This window comes from Sciurus vulgaris (genome assembly GCF_902686455.1).
Source record: "Sciurus vulgaris genome assembly, chromosome: 8".
Taxonomy (NCBI): Eukaryota; Metazoa; Chordata; class Mammalia; order Rodentia; family Sciuridae; genus Sciurus; species Sciurus vulgaris.
The window spans coordinates 698,550-713,921 of NC_136468.1; the positions used below are offsets into that span (position 1 = coordinate 698,550).

The window sequence follows — 15,372 nt, forward strand, 5'->3', positions numbered from 1 at the left end:
AAGCCCTCCTTTCCCTGCGTGGGCACAGCGTGTCCATGTGTCCCTCCACGACACAGGTGGTGACCAGGTAAAAGCCCTCCTTTCCCTGCGTGGGCACAGCGTGTCCGTGTGTCCCCCCACGACACAGGTGGTGACCAGGTAAAATGGATGCTGTGTCTCTTCGTGTGCGTGGGCACAGCGTGTCCATGTGTCCCCCCACGACACAGGTGGTGACCAGGTAAAATGGATGCTGTGTCTCTTCGTGTGCGTGGGCACAGCGTGTCCGTGTGTCCCCCATGACACAGGTGGTGACCAGGTAAAAGGCCTCCTTTCCCTGTGCTTATCTGCCTGCCTCCAAAGGCCTGTTGGATACATTTGGAGGACTGGGTTTGAAAGGCACAAGGCAGCCTGTTGTGACCACTTGTGGGGGCCATGGTCAGAGGAGACCATGCACACCTGGACTGTAGGTATGCGTGCTCGTCTACCACCCGCAGCAGCTGTGGAGGTGGTCAGGTGGGACCTGGAACTAAATATTTGAAGGCCCTGGAGGAGCAAGGGTCCTGTGCAGATAGCCCGAAAGACAAGCCAGCTCCCTGAGCCTGGAGAGGGAGGCTGACTGCTGCTTCCGGACTGGTACCCCAAAGAGCTCTGAGACATGCAGAACCTTGAAAAGCAGTGGTTTTGTTATGGGCAGTTTATTGACCAGCATGAATTTGATCTTGAGTGAATAGGGGGTGTTGAGGGGACTGGCCTAACACCAGGCTCAGTCCTGTTCTAGTGCTTTCCTAGAAAACAATTGCTGTTCTCTCAGGAAGAACCCTGTACTTTACTTATTTATTTATTTTTTTGTTTTTTTAGCATTTTATCTGTGTATTCAGAACCACACACAAGTTACCTTTACAGTTCAATTTACTATATAGAAATCATGTGGGTTTTATATTTTCAGTTAAATTTTGAACTGAGATTACAATATTATATAAAAAGATTTTACATTAATTCAGTTGTTAGCATACCAAATTGAAATACATAGGTTCAAACTTCAGATTTATGGTATACAGTCTTCAAATACAATACAGACATTTCTTAAAGTTTCCATATCATTCACATGTGATACCTGCAACTCTGAGCCACTCCATATACAACCGCTCTCCTTATGGGATGGCAAAATTGATATGCCAAGAAGCCCATGCCTGTGAAAATTAAGCCAAGGACTCCAACTTGTATCATCTTTAAAAAGATTTGGCATTTCTGGACCACAATAACCAACAATATGTGAAGGTAAAGTGTTATTTCTCCTCATTACGGTTAAAAAAAAAAGGTTGTTGGAATTTTGCGTAAAACCCCATTATACCTTGGTAAAGTCCAAAGGCAATTAGAGGACAGTGGATTGGGGCCCTAAATTTTTAATAGAACCCATGAAATTCAAAATGGGCATTAATTAAATCGAAAATATTAAGCACCTACTGGTTTGAGATTGAAATTAGAGATTCATGATCGATTTCTTTCCACCTTGAAATCAAGGTATAAAAACCAGCTTATTAAGTGCATTCCAAACTTCTCCTATGTAGCACAGGTAGAATTTTCTGTCCATTGGCACCAAAGTGAAGTCAAATTTCCTCTTGGGAGACAGAAATTCCACATCTGAACATAGAGTAAGTTAGGAAAAAATGACCCCTGTTGTTTGTTTTATTACTATTGTGATTCTGAGATCTAGGATTACTAATACACTAGCAGCGACACAAATTCCTGGCAACAACTGTCAGGTTGTGCTGCTAACTCCCTTCCCCAACCACCATAAAATTTTAGTATGAAAAGAATTAAAAGGAATTACTAAGCTGAACAAATAGGAAAACAAAAAACTAAGGAAATAATTCAAACCAATAACAAAAGAGAACCCTAAAATTTGAAATCACTGCAATTGAAAAATTGAAAAAATAAAAAGTAAGTGTGCTTTACCCCAGACCCCCTCCCTATTCTGAATTTAAATATTCTGTGCAAAAGAGCATCAGATTTTTGGTTATAGATGTAGCCCTTCTTTTAGTGCTCTGCAGTTTTCTGCAATTTTATTTCCCTCCCCACAACCAAGTGTATTCAAAGTATTTAATAGAATCTTCTATGTCAGCCGAAAGATTTGTGATTCAAAGATTTACTAAGGTACTGTATGCATTCTACCTATACAGAAACACCTACTAATTGTTACAACTGGTTTATGCAGGATTAACAGTTTTTGGTGTTAAAATGGTTAAATATCATGCTTAATGCACATCAACTCTCCATTAATGAATCTGAACTTCACAATGATTTACCACACTTTAAATTGCTAATTAAATAACTGAAAAAATGGACTAAGTCAAACCAAACTTAAATGGGCTATAAAGAAAAATAACCCTCAAAACATACCATATACACATCTATTTCAAAACTACCTTTCCTATCTAGCCCCTTTCCCAAAGTTTTAGCCTGAAAAAACAGTAAAATCTACACAAAATTTATTGCAATCATACAAGGGTTACATTAGGTCAAATACAACAAATACTATGATGCAATTTTACATTTATTAAACTACAGTTCAAAGCACAAATTTACACATTCTAAATACACTGAACATATCTAATGAAGTCACATTTGCCTTCACTGACATCTGAGATATCTGGGTGAAAGACATTAACTTTACAAGACTTTTTAACACGAATCCTTAGTATAAAAACTGTGTACTTGTATGTAAATGGTTTAATGGGGAACTCAATTAGTGGGCTTCCATCTCCACTAAGTCATCCATTTTGTTGCATATTTTATTTTAAACACTTAAGGGGTAGAACAAACTGGTAAGTTTAAATCTGGATACATTATCTAAATCTCCCATTACCCCCCAAATGAATTATAAATGAAAGTTGAAGTCATCTGGTCCCAAATAGCTATTACTATTATTTTTTTTTCCAAGAGAATTAACAGAATAAGATTGTTTAAATTTTTTTCCACACCGGAATGTAGACCAGACAAGCTTAACCTCTAACTTCAGATCTAAAGGAGTGTGAATGCCTGTTTAAGCTTCAGTGGAAAAGCTGTCTTCTTGGCTCAGCTGAATGCAAGAAGGCACAAAGAAGAAGTTCTTCATCATTGTGTCTGAAGTAATTCCAGCATCTTGCATTTCATACCAATCACTGAATGACATCATGTAATAAGTAGCTGGCCTCTGAAAATCATTAAAAGCAGATGGTTCATGGAAAGAATCTGCTCCCATGTTATCAAAGATAAGCCAGTCACCCACATTCAGCTCAGGAAGTAGACAGCTTTCCACAACTGATCAAGCTCATCACAGGATGGACCCCAAAGACTGCTTATAAAGAGAGGCTCATCTTCCTTGTATTTCTTGTGAACCTCTGGAATGGTATTTAAGTCCTCAGATAGTTTACTTGCAAAAGAACCATAAACACCATCATTCATATAATACATGAAAGCTGGTTCATCACTCCCGGTTTTCCCTACTCCAGAGGAAAATTTATCATTTTCGACAACTTTCTTAGCAATGATATTAACTGCAAGTGTAAATGCAGAAGATACATAGTAGCTTCCAGGTTCTGAAATTATCTTAATGCCAGAGCCTTCAGGAAAGTAGATATCCAACAGAGGGCTGATAACATGATTAACCTCTTCCAATTGAAATTCAGTTCCTGTAAAGCCTCCACCAATGTCTAACATGTTCATTGTAAAGCCAAATTCTCCAGCCATGTCAAATACACATCGGACATCAGATAGAGCATGGACATATACTTGAGATTCTTTGCAAGCACTTGAAACATGAAATTTGACCCCAATTATTTGGACATCAAGATCCTTAGCACATTCCAAGAGATGCCTACAGTTCTTCAGTGTAGTGCCAAACTTCATGTTACCCTCTTCACCTCCAATATTATCTTCTTTGCAATATGTAGTAAGACCTTGGCATTTGGGTGATTACGTGCAATTTTCTTCAATTCAATTTCACTGTCACACGTCATGATATTTACTCCAATTTTTGCTGCATACTTTATCTGAGAAACTTGCTTGCAAAGACTTATGTAAATAATATTTTCTGGAGATACACCCAATTCCTGTACTAAAGCCATTTCATTTTTGTTGGAACAAGCAAATCCAGTTCCAAGAGCCGCCAAAATCTCAAGTACAGCTGGAGTAGAGTTGCGCTTCACTGTGTAAAATGGCTTTATCTGAGCCACTACATTCTGCCATTGACTGTGTTTCTTCACAATCTTTCCAAGATCCCCCACAAAAAATGCATTTTTCCCTGTAAGAGTATGTTCATAAACATAGTTATCAATAACATTTCCAAGGTTTGTTCCTTCATCCAACAGGCCAACAGAGTAGTTTGCATCGTAAATAAATCCTTTCATCTCAGCCGTATTCCACAAAGCCGAAAGTCATAAACCAGGAAAAACAAGAGACGGGCCACCAAGCCTATGCCTGGGTCCTTAGAATATGCAGCAAACTGCTACAAAGGCTTCTACAGTTGATTGTACTTCAGAAGAAACTGATACATCTCTCAAATAATCACAAGATAATTCTGGCAGCAACGCCCACTGGACACCAAGCTGGATGAATATGAGTCTTGGATTTCTGAAGTGAAGACCTCCATGGACAAGTGAGGAGATGGAACCCCCCTATCATCAGCTAGGTTCCCAAGGTGGCTCAGCGTTAAAGTCGAACTGCTCTCTATGCAGCACTTCTCCTAGGCCTTCTGGGTAGTTGTATACTTGGTCAGAAAGTTCGCCGTGAGATAACGGCCCAAAGAGTCGGGTAAAGCGTCTTCTCTTTTTCGGCGGAATTTTTAAAGAGGGATGTGGTTACTTTGAGCAGAAATACCCAAGGCGACCTGGGCCCTAGGCTGCGGGAAGGACGTGGGGTGAAAAGTGCGGCACCGACACCAGCTGAGCAGCAGTGGCGGCGGCGGCCGGAGGGAAATGGAGCTGGGTGGGTAAAAAGAGAAAAACGCAGGCTGAGTGGGGAGAGGATTCCTCACACCGCAGAGCAGCAGAACGAGGAAGGAGGAGGAGGCAGAGAGGCGACAACAGGGTGAAGAAAAGGAGACGCTTCAGCAGCGAGGAGAGCCAGAGTGTCAGAACCTGCACTTTAAGTCGTGAAAATAAGCCTGAGGGAAGCATAGGCCAGCCTTCCCGAGGCACGGCTGGCTCCTGAGATTTGAGTTTTACCTGGAGAAAGTACTGTTGTGCAGCACAGATGCACCTAGCAACCACAGCACTGTTTCTGAGGGGCTGAGGTGTGTCACAGTACCCTCTCCACGTTCAGGTTTCCAGTCTCTGCTCAGCTGCATACACAACGCTGTGCTGTGCTCCATTGATGGGGCTTCTCTCCCTGCCTCCCACGGCCTGGACATGGTGTGAGGACCTGGGAGAGATGCAGTACCCTCTCCTGGTGGGACTCCAGACAGCCACAGGTGTCAGGGTCGTAAATCCCATCCTGCCAGAAATACCAGTGTGAGCTGCTGTTCAGATTGGTGAGGAGACCCAGTGTGATTAGAGAAGGTGCCTCCCCCTCTGTCTGAGCCATGCAAGGACACCAGCAGGACTCACCTGCACTGGCTTTTCAATATGGGGAGAATCCGCTGCTTCCTTCTGGTGTCAAAGATGCATTGCTTTCTCTGCATCAAGCCTCCTAAGGGGAGTGGCACCTGGTGAGTCTCACACCCCTGAGCTCAGCTGGGCTCCACCTCACCCACAGCTGACGGCATGCTGTTTGGACCCCTCTGGTGCCCTCCAAAGTCATTGATCCCACAGTTTCCTTCCCTTCTAACTGGCACCTCTATGTTTGTGGTCTGTTGCTGTTGTCTGCATTGCTGTAGAGAGATCTGGAAATAGGTTGTTTCTGATCTGCTTCCTTCTGCCCTGTGATGCCCCTTTCGTGAACCTGTGTTTGTTGCTGGGGAAAGCAAGGACGTGATAGGTCACTGTGAGGATGCTGGGCCTCCTCTTTGGTCTGCTCTTCTGTCTTGGGCAGGCTTGGCATCCCTTAGTACCTGCCCAGAGTCATAAGAACAGGATGTTGGAGCTGTCAGGAGATAGCTAATTCTCCACCCCAGTCCTCCCTCCCTGGGTCCATGTGCAAAGCAGAGGAGATCCAGGCTTACTGTCTGCTTAGCTTCCTCTCCAAAGGGAGGACATGGAGTATTCAGGATGTCTTTACAGGATCTGGTAGCAGTCAGGGGATAGGATTGGGGGTATTGGTTGGCATTTGAAGAGCCACACGTGAACACCAAAGACCTACCAGCACAGCAGTTTTGAACAATGGGTGCCTCCATTCATGTAGAGGATGACTGAGGTGTGAAGGGACCTGAGGCCTGACTGACGAGATGCCCACCCCTGCAGGTATCTGCAGCTGTGGCTCAAAGGGAGGCCTGACTGACGAGATGCCCACCCAGGTATGTCTGCAGCTGTGGCTCAGAGGGAGGTCTGACTGACAGGATGCCCACCCAGGTGTGTCTGCAGCTGTGGCTCGGTGGGAGGCCTGACTGACAGGATGCCCACCAGGTGTGTCTGCAGCTGTGGCTCGGTGGGAGGCCTGACTGACAGGATGCCCACCCAGGTGACTGCAGCTGTGGCTCGGAGGGTGGCTTCAGCAGTGGAGGGAGACCGTCAGTGCAGGATGGAGCTCACTGGGACAGGGACTTCCAGTCAGTTTGCACTTTGTCTTAGATGAAACCAGACACCAGAGATGAATGCACTTCCATTATTTTTATTAGATTTGCATTGACTCGACCTCTATAACACAGTGATATCAAAGTGGCTCTGAATCTCAGAGAAATTGAACTCATCATAAAGTGGTCTTATCGATTTTGGTGGCTATGATTTTTCTTGTGGTGAAGGATTTTAAGGAGACCTTTTTCTGGTAAACACATAGCAAAAAAGCAAAACCTAAACAAATTTTAAAAATGCCCAAATTTGAATGTAGAGATGGTAGGATATCATGGATTTCATTTAGGAGTATCTGCTATCCACACAAAGCAGCACATTAAAACATGGTTCTGGGGTTCAGTGGAGACCCCTCTGGTCTACAGTCTTCAAAAGGAACATTACTTGGTAGTCTTTTCTTGTGGCAAAATTTGTGGGAGTCTGTTAGTTGTTTTTTTATTTTTAATTATTTTTTAGTTGTAGATGGACACGATACCTTTATTTTATTCATTTATTTTTATGTGGTGCTGAGGATTGAACCCAGTGCCTCACACATGCCAGGCAAGTGCTCTACCACTGAGCCACACCCCCAGCCCTGTCTGTTAGTTTTGTTAAGTAGAATGTCTGAAGATGAAGTTGCAGGCTATCAGAAAGAGCTGTGGGCTCATTTTTGGGATTTGTTCCCTTTTGGCCCTTTGTTTCCCAGATAAATACATAAAGCACCCATTGTGTGAAGGGCATTTGCTTGCTCTTCCAGTCTGTGTGAAGATTGCTCATGTGCATATAGAAGTGGCAGTAAGCACCATGGCTCCCCCAACTAATTTCACACTGCAGTCTGACAGAAACACCTAGGATGTTGGTCTGCAGATGTGGCTTCCCCGACCCCTGCCCTACCCCTCTTCCTTTGGCTTTTCTCCCAGGAACGGCTAATGAGCCTCACTTCTCACCCCACCCTCGGCAGGAGCCTACTGACCACCAAGGAGTGGGTGTATCAATGTCCAGCTCCCCCAGCCCTTGGTGGTGACTTTAACATGGTGGTCACTGCAGAGATATCTCTGGGAACCCATAGTGGTAGTTGGCTTGGCAGTGCCCTCTTTTATTAGGAGCCTGAGCTTCCTGTGTTCCTTCTTCATGGTGGTCTTATTCCAGGGTCTGCTTTGGAGGAATGGAAATAAGGACAAATGTTTGCCCAAGGAAGCTGGCCAAATCCCAGCCCAGAATGGCTAGGTGCTTCACAAAAGCCTGCAGTAAAACACACAGAAGAAGACAATGCAAAATAAAGAGAGACTGTGGAAGCTGAACAGACAAATAAGCAAGACTTGCATAACTGCAGGAAAAACAGAAGTATGAGAGGAATGCTAGTTTAGTGTACTGCCTGGGCACAGCCATTACAAAGTCAGTACTGCAAGCATACGGTTCTGATCTGATGAAAACGACAGCGTTACCGATTTGGAAAACAGGAAATACATGTTGAGGGAGTGGAAGTGTCAGGTACAGTAATGTGTTGTAGAGAAGTGGCCACATCTTCTATAGCAGGACATTGGCAGATAATGCCTGACCCTGGACACCAGGAGCAGCAACCTGAGCTTGTCCTTTGGACGTGGAGGTGTGCACCAAGGGTCAGTTGGCTTCTCTGGGGGCAGGAAGTGGGTGGGAAACTCAGGGTTGGAGTTTTTCAGGGATTCGTACAAATAAGAAAAGCTTTCAAATTATGTGACGTATAATGTCAAAAATCCTAAGGAGAGACAGGTAACATTGACAAGTATAGCAACACAAACAAGCACCCAGTTGGCATATGCTCTCCTCCTGCTTTGTTCCTCCAAATGTGTTTGTCGACCTGTCCTAGTCGACAAGGGGGGTGCTCCCTGCTCTTGCCGGCAGTGGGCAGCAGAAGCTCAGGAGTGCCTGCCTGCCCTCCCGCCTGTGGGAAGGTGCTGTCCTGCAGTAGAGAATGGCCTCTGCAGGAGGAGCCAGCAGTGCTCACCAGGGCCCTGTGCTGAAGCCATCTGGTGGACTGCTGCTTTGGGTAAACAACCCAAGAAAGAGGTGTCTTCTATTTCCAGAAGGATGTGTGTCCAGCCTTCACTGGGCAGAGCCAGTCTTGCCCTCACAGTTTGCAGTGGGATGGTACATGAGGGAACACTTTGAACTGATGGTGCATTTTGTGTTGGCTTATGCGTGATGAATGATGTTTGCCATTCTGGTCAAACATTTACAACTAGACTTGCAAATGGGTCCACATGAATGCAGTAAGTATTCACACTAAAGTTTCCTTAAGTTCTGTGAATTTGTTCAGTTGGTCCACTCCTCAGAACTAGACAGGTCTCATTTTCTTTTGCATTTCTTAACCTGTTTTTACTTTGAGTAACTCTCCCTCCAACTTCCTACTTATCATCATTACAAATACACATCAGTTTACAATTTACAGAGCATTTTCAAAAATGCCCTCTTGTTCAGTTGCTGCCTGTTGTGACACCGCCCTGTGGTGCCTTCTGTCTGGTCTGGTCTGCTCCCGTGTGGCACGTGTGTGTACATGCAAACTTGCTTTCATCACTATACTTTTATTCTATATTTGTTGCTGATTTCTTTTTGGTCGAAATGCCTCAAAAGGTCTTCCCTGAGGGAAATAGAAATGCTGTTTCCTTAAGAGGAAACTGAGGCACAGGGAAATTGAGAGATGCTTAGTAAGTGGTAAGCCCAGACTCATGCTTTGGGATTCCAAGAACAGCATCCTGACCCATCCTAGCTTTCTCTAAGGCTTATTTCTGGGAACCACTAGCAAATTGCTAGCTAACCTTGAGAGCCAAATAGAATGACACTTCGGCCTCTAGCTTTCCTGGAAGAACCCTTTTCCCCTTGTTTTAAGGCTGGGACTTGGGCATGCTATTGTTCTGGGAAAGAAGGCAAAGGGAGTGGGGATGAGATGAAGCATCTGTGTGCAGGAGTGGGCTCCACTGTGGGCTGAGCCCTATGCTTGGAGGGCTGCCTGCATGGTGCAGGCAGAATGAATCCATGCTACCCAGTGTCTTCAGGGCAGTCGGAAGGAGGGCTCTATCACTGCAGGTGAGCTGGAAGCTCAGGCAGATTTCTTTAGTGGCCCACGTTGAACTAACTGCTGTTTCTATATGTTGATGAGCCATCTGGAGTGTGATTCAGGAAGTGAGGAGGGAAAGTGCGTAGGTCCATGTGTTGAGGGCGTGAGGTGTGGTCTCAGTTGGGAGAAGTCACAACCAGTGACCCCTCAGAATGATCAAGATGACAAACAGAAAGCCCGTCTTAACAGGATACAGTGTGCTGGATGCAGTGTGCTGGAGGCTAGCAGGATGCAGTGTGCTGGAGGCTAACAGGATGCAGTGTGCTGGAGGCTGGCTGCTTCTCCACTTGCCTCTTCTCAGGCCATGGCACCTCTATGCTGCTGCCCTTGTACTGCCCCTTCTCCTGGTGGTCTTCAATCATAGGGGCTATTTTTGAGCTCTCCACAGTCCTGTTTGGGGAACCACTGCTGAGGTGGTTGGTGTTCCCTCTGGTTTATGCTGCTGCAATAGAAGAAAGAGCAGAATCCCAGGCAGTGTGTTATGGGGGCTCCGAGGTGGAGGAGGTGAGGGGACACCCTGGCATAGTGACTCTCAGTGGTGGTGCCTTTCCTGTGTGTGTTTTTGAAGGGCTTTTGGTTTCAGTTCATTTTGCACATGGGACACACACACATACCCCTTAATAATTTTCCCTACAACACCATTCTCCTATTCAGTTTTGGCCTCTTTTTTCTTCTGGTAAAAGTGGCCCAAAGGCCTTTGTGCAGACAGTGAGAAGCCAGCTGTGACCAGTGCAGCCTCTTCTTAGAAGGTGGCCCCTTAAACCACATGGATGCCAGCTGGCCTGTGATCTGTTCATGTCCCACTGTCTGGGTTGGACCTTTGACTTCCTCTTCAGCTGGGACGTCAGGCAGCTCAGTCCAGGACTGCTGAGGCCATCCTGTGAGAAACCCAAGGAACTCATCTGGACTCTCCAGAAGCACTGTCAGCTCTGGAAACTGCAATCCTGGTGCCATGGTTCTGCCTCCTGGGTCAGTGATCCTGCAGTGAGGACCCCCTCACCTGGGTGAGAAGTGAATGGTGGAGGGAAGGGCTGAATTCTGTAGACCAAGCTTACCAGGAGCCTCTTGTCTCCATCCCGGGTCAGATCCTGGGGAAACAGTCCCCCAGGTGAGTCCCATACCATGCTCTGTCTGGACTGGGCTGGGTCAGGTCCTTGTGGGTCAGTGCCACCATCACAGGTGTGCAAGCAGGTCCTGGTGCCCTGCAGGTGCTGGCTTCTGGGATGATGCATGCTGTCCCCTGTGCCATCAAGTGTCCACCTGTGGTATTGCAGCCTCTGTGCCACGGAGATAGTCTGTCACTTATTCCCCAGCTCCAGGAGGCTGAAGACCACCCAAGGAAAGCAGTGGACATCTTGTCATGAATGAGCCATATCCTTAACACAGACCAGAAACATCTGTGTCTTTCCACAGTGTCAGAATTGATTGAATAGCAGTGAATTCACAGGTGACACCACTTTTCTGTGGCCGCAAGTCACTGAATGTTTGTAGGTCACCTAATAGTCATGAGCCAAGCACTCACGGATTGTTTTACTCCAATCCTAACTGCTAATATCTATAACAGTCACACAACACACTTGACATAGCTGTGGTGTGTGTTTGTGTGGGAGTGAGACAGGATGGCTAAGGGTCAAGGCAACCTCAGGGTTCAGGAGGCTTCACTGAGAGCAAAGACAGAGCAGAGAGAGTGCCAGGAGGCACCACGGATGGTAGATAAGACTGAGAACCAGCAGAAGAATGTGTTCAAGGTATGCAGCTGTCAAAACACAGACTCCAGAGCCATAGCAGTTTCAGAGCATCAGCTTGGCGTGGGCCATGCATGGTTGTTACAGCCGCAGAAACAGTGTTCTGTTGAATTCCACGTCAGGAATGGAGTCTGTCACTGTGGCAGCCTTCCTGTACAAGGCTAACGGGGAGTGACTAGGGGACGGGTTCAGGACAGTGTGCTTCCGTGTCCAGTTCTGGGTGCACTGCCTTTTATGGGTCTCAGGTGAGGGTTTGTTTCATTTGATGGCCTAGTGTGTTTGATAAGCTCATAGACTGGTTTTTTCTGATATGATTTGAGATGGCCATGTATACAGGTGTTCCTGATTAAGTTTAATAAATTGGCACATGTAAGTTTATTCCTGCCTTATTATTGTGATAGGGAGATGGTGGTATGTACAAACAAGAGATAGAATCATTCTACTCTGGTTCTTATACTCAAAATGAAGTAGCTCATGGCAAACTACTGCTTTATGAAATAGAGTTACTCAGGGTCAGGCACAACCTGAGAACTGCTGTTCTATACACTGGAGCAATTAAGAACAGGGCCCAGACTGAGAATTGCTGTTCTGAATACCCTGGAGTCACTCAGAGCAGGCACAGCCTGAGAGCTGCTGTTCTACACCATGGAGTCACTCAGGGAAGGCTCAGCCTGAGAGCTGCTGTTCTGCACCATGGAGTCACTCAGGGCAGGCTCAGCCTGAGAGCTGCTGTTCTATACCTCATGGAGTCACTAGGGCAGGCGCAGCCTGAGGACTGCTGTTCTATACCTCATGGAGTCACTCAGGACAGGCACAGCCTGAGGACTGCTATTCTGAAATACATAATAGAGAAGCCCAGAGTTAGGCACAACCTAAGAATGGCTGTTCTATACACCATGAATTCATTCAGCAGGGCACAACTTTTCTCCACATGTACATTTTGAGATGGCTAGAGTACCAGATTCGACTGCAGATATCTGGCTCAGAAGAATGGGAACAGGGACAGCTAAGGGGTCCTGATGGAGCACAGGGAAGCCAGATGTGGCTTGTTGGAAGCAAGGCCTTCTGTGTGACTTGTTGGGGCATATGTGGTTTTCTTTTGTTTGTCCTGAGGACAAGTTCAGAAAGTTCTTGGTTAATGGATGAGTGTGGGCACCATGGGTGATGACTTCTGTGGACTAGACATGTCCTGGCCTGTGGCCACAGAGGCTGGCCATGTCCTGGCCACTGCCTGATGTCTGTGCAGTCCCTTAGTGGCTCTGTGGTGCTTGTGTTCAGGGTTGTGGGGGTGAAGGCTTTTGGTCTCAGAAGCTGCGTTGTGTATAGGAGCAGTCTTGCCCCTCCTGCCCACCAGCATCTCTGTCAGTGGCTGCTGTCCTCACTGTCTCTCCTGGGAACCTTATGTTCTCACACTTGTTTTTCTTCCCCAGGTCCGGGAGTAAAAGTTTTCTCAATTGGCTTGGCTGACGTGTGTCTTGTCATCTCCTGTGCTTTCAGAGTTGGGGCTGACATTAGTGGCTCTCCTGTCCTGCGGGGGGAAGCCTGTGCCCCATCTACTTCTCACCACTTGCACAGATTCCCTCTAGCAAGACAGTCTCAGCTATCTCAGGGCATGACAGTGATCAGCCCAGGGATGGGTCCCTCGACACACCTGGATCCTAGATACTGTCCTTGTGGCCCTGATATAGCTCTCCATGGAGGGACCATTGCTCCCAGGATCCCTGTGGGAAGAGTGATCGCAGAGTTTTGCCAGGAGAGGGATGTGGGATCGTAGGAGCCTCCAAGATCTACGATGCCTCAATTTGAAATAAATCACTGGGTCAGTTAAAGTAGGACATGGCACTTTAGTTGCTGGCAGGCCGAAGGGCAGTAACCAAGTTGACTCTGCACCCTTCACCTCCCATCAGGAGTTAGAGCACACCTTTTATAGCCAAAAACCACAAGCAAAGTAGGAGGTAGGTCAAAATAACCCAGCTCTAACCCAGGTCAAGGTACATTGCACAAGAATAAAAGAAACATTTTTCAGCCCTATGCAGTTGTCAAACAGGGTGTGCCAAGCAGGATGTGGGTTTTAGAGGTGGGGTTTCTACATGGGAAAAGCATTTCTCATATGAAATGGAGTCTCAGGGTAAAAAGGAGTTTGTCTGGTCAAGGCACGCATAGTTTGGCCCACAACATCAGGACCAGTCTAGGTACAGCGTGAATCGGCAAGTGAGTACTGATTCTGTTCAGAGTGATTTCCATCAGGAGAAGCCAGGCGTCACACCTGAGTCTTCACAAGTATCAGGCAGTTAGGAGTTAGGAACACCATTAGAGCAGCTGCCACTCAGTGAGCCATGGGCAGTTGCTTTGAAAAGCAAGGTGCACAGGCAAAACCGAGTCGGAAGAGCCTCAGCTCCAAGGTGCGTATCCTCCAAGATGAGGAACTCAGCTAAGGCCCAGAACCAAGCAGTTGTGCTCTAAACCGCATTTCCCTCCGCGGGAGCATTTCCACCTCTTTCCTATGTGGCTGAAGTCTCAGGTGATTGGCACAGCCGCTCCTGGAGGTAATTTTGTTTGAGGAACCTGGCTGAACTTTAATTTTCTCATATGTTAGTCAAAAAGCGTGTTAAGTACACTTGACCTTTCTAAGTTTGTGACCACAGTATTTAAGTTTCTTGGGTGTGTGCAGCCCCTGGGGTTGGGGATGTGAACAGTGCTAAGTCATGACATAGACCAGCTTCTGAGCTCTCGTCCTCTTCCTTGCCAGTGGAATGTGTCAAGGTTGCCCAGGTAGGGGAGCCCCGAGGGCGTTCTGTCTCTGGGAGGGAGAATGCCTGTTGCTTTCTGTGGGTCAGCCTTACCTTGGGGCAGGTGTGTCTGTGCCCACTGAGAGGAACAAGGCACCAGGCTTGAGAGGTCTGCCTGAAGCTGTGCAGCTGCAAAATCAGAGTTCTCAAGCCCTCTGCCACTTGAGTTCTTGTCACCCTTTGTCCCTTGATGGGAGAAAATTACCCCCAGATCCCACCCACAGCAGATGATGGGAATGAAGACAAACCTGCAAGTTACACTGGAGGCTTTGGGACATGAACTGATACAGGCAGAACAGTTCCATTTGCAGGGGGACACCAGGAAGCCCATACAGGCCTTGGGTTCAGCTCAGATGGACCCTGCATCTGGCTGATACCCAGACCTTAGGTTGTGCCTGTGTCTTTGCAATTCCAAAGCCTTTGATCTGCATGTGTGGTTTTGTCACATTGTGATGTGATCAGACCCTAGTGGACTGACTTATGTTAACACAGAGACTGGGGTGCACCCCAAAGCCTCCATCCATTCTTACTGACTGCCAGGGTAGTGATCCTGGGGCACCACTCCTGTGTGGGATCTGCCTTTTGTCCTCCAGAGAAATGTCCTGACTGAGGCAGCAGGAGGCCTTCCCATGCTGGAATAGTAGCATGTGGATGGTGTCTGATTTGGAGCCCTTGATCCCCAAGACAGTGCTGGACACACTGACACATCCTCATCATTCACCTGATGTAAGCTGGCACCTCACTGGAACATTGCTTTCTTCCCCATTTTATTCACCCAGGAGTCCAAGATTAGCCTGAATCTCAGAGCATTGGTATCTTCCCCTGATGACCTCCCTGTGTCCACAAACCTCAGTGATGTGGGTGGTTACCAGTTCCTGGTTTTCCATGTAAAGGAGGCTGATCACATCAGAGCCCTGGTCCCAAGGAAGGATAAACAAAGGGAGGGCTTGCTGAGGTGGGACATCTGTCCCCTAGTTTCCTCCCTATAGGACTTCCCCAGCCTGGCTATTCTCCCCTTGGGAGGTCCACCCCCACGTAGCCCTTTTCTCCCAACTCCCTGCTCTGGCTGAAGCCACTGCCTCTTG

General features: G+C 46.8%; 1 protein-coding gene and 1 pseudogene across 5 annotated transcripts in view; one reads left to right on the forward strand and one right to left on the reverse strand.

Annotated features, from left to right (window-relative positions):
• Positions 1-15,372, forward strand: part of PTPRN2 (protein tyrosine phosphatase receptor type N2) — a 712,067-nt gene that overhangs the window by 122,694 nt on the left and 574,001 nt on the right. The window lies entirely within an intron of this gene.
• Positions 1,324-4,021, reverse strand: LOC306667869 (antizyme inhibitor 1-like; annotated as a pseudogene). Its single transcript has one exon. The product of its transcript is annotated as an antizyme inhibitor 1-like (transcript).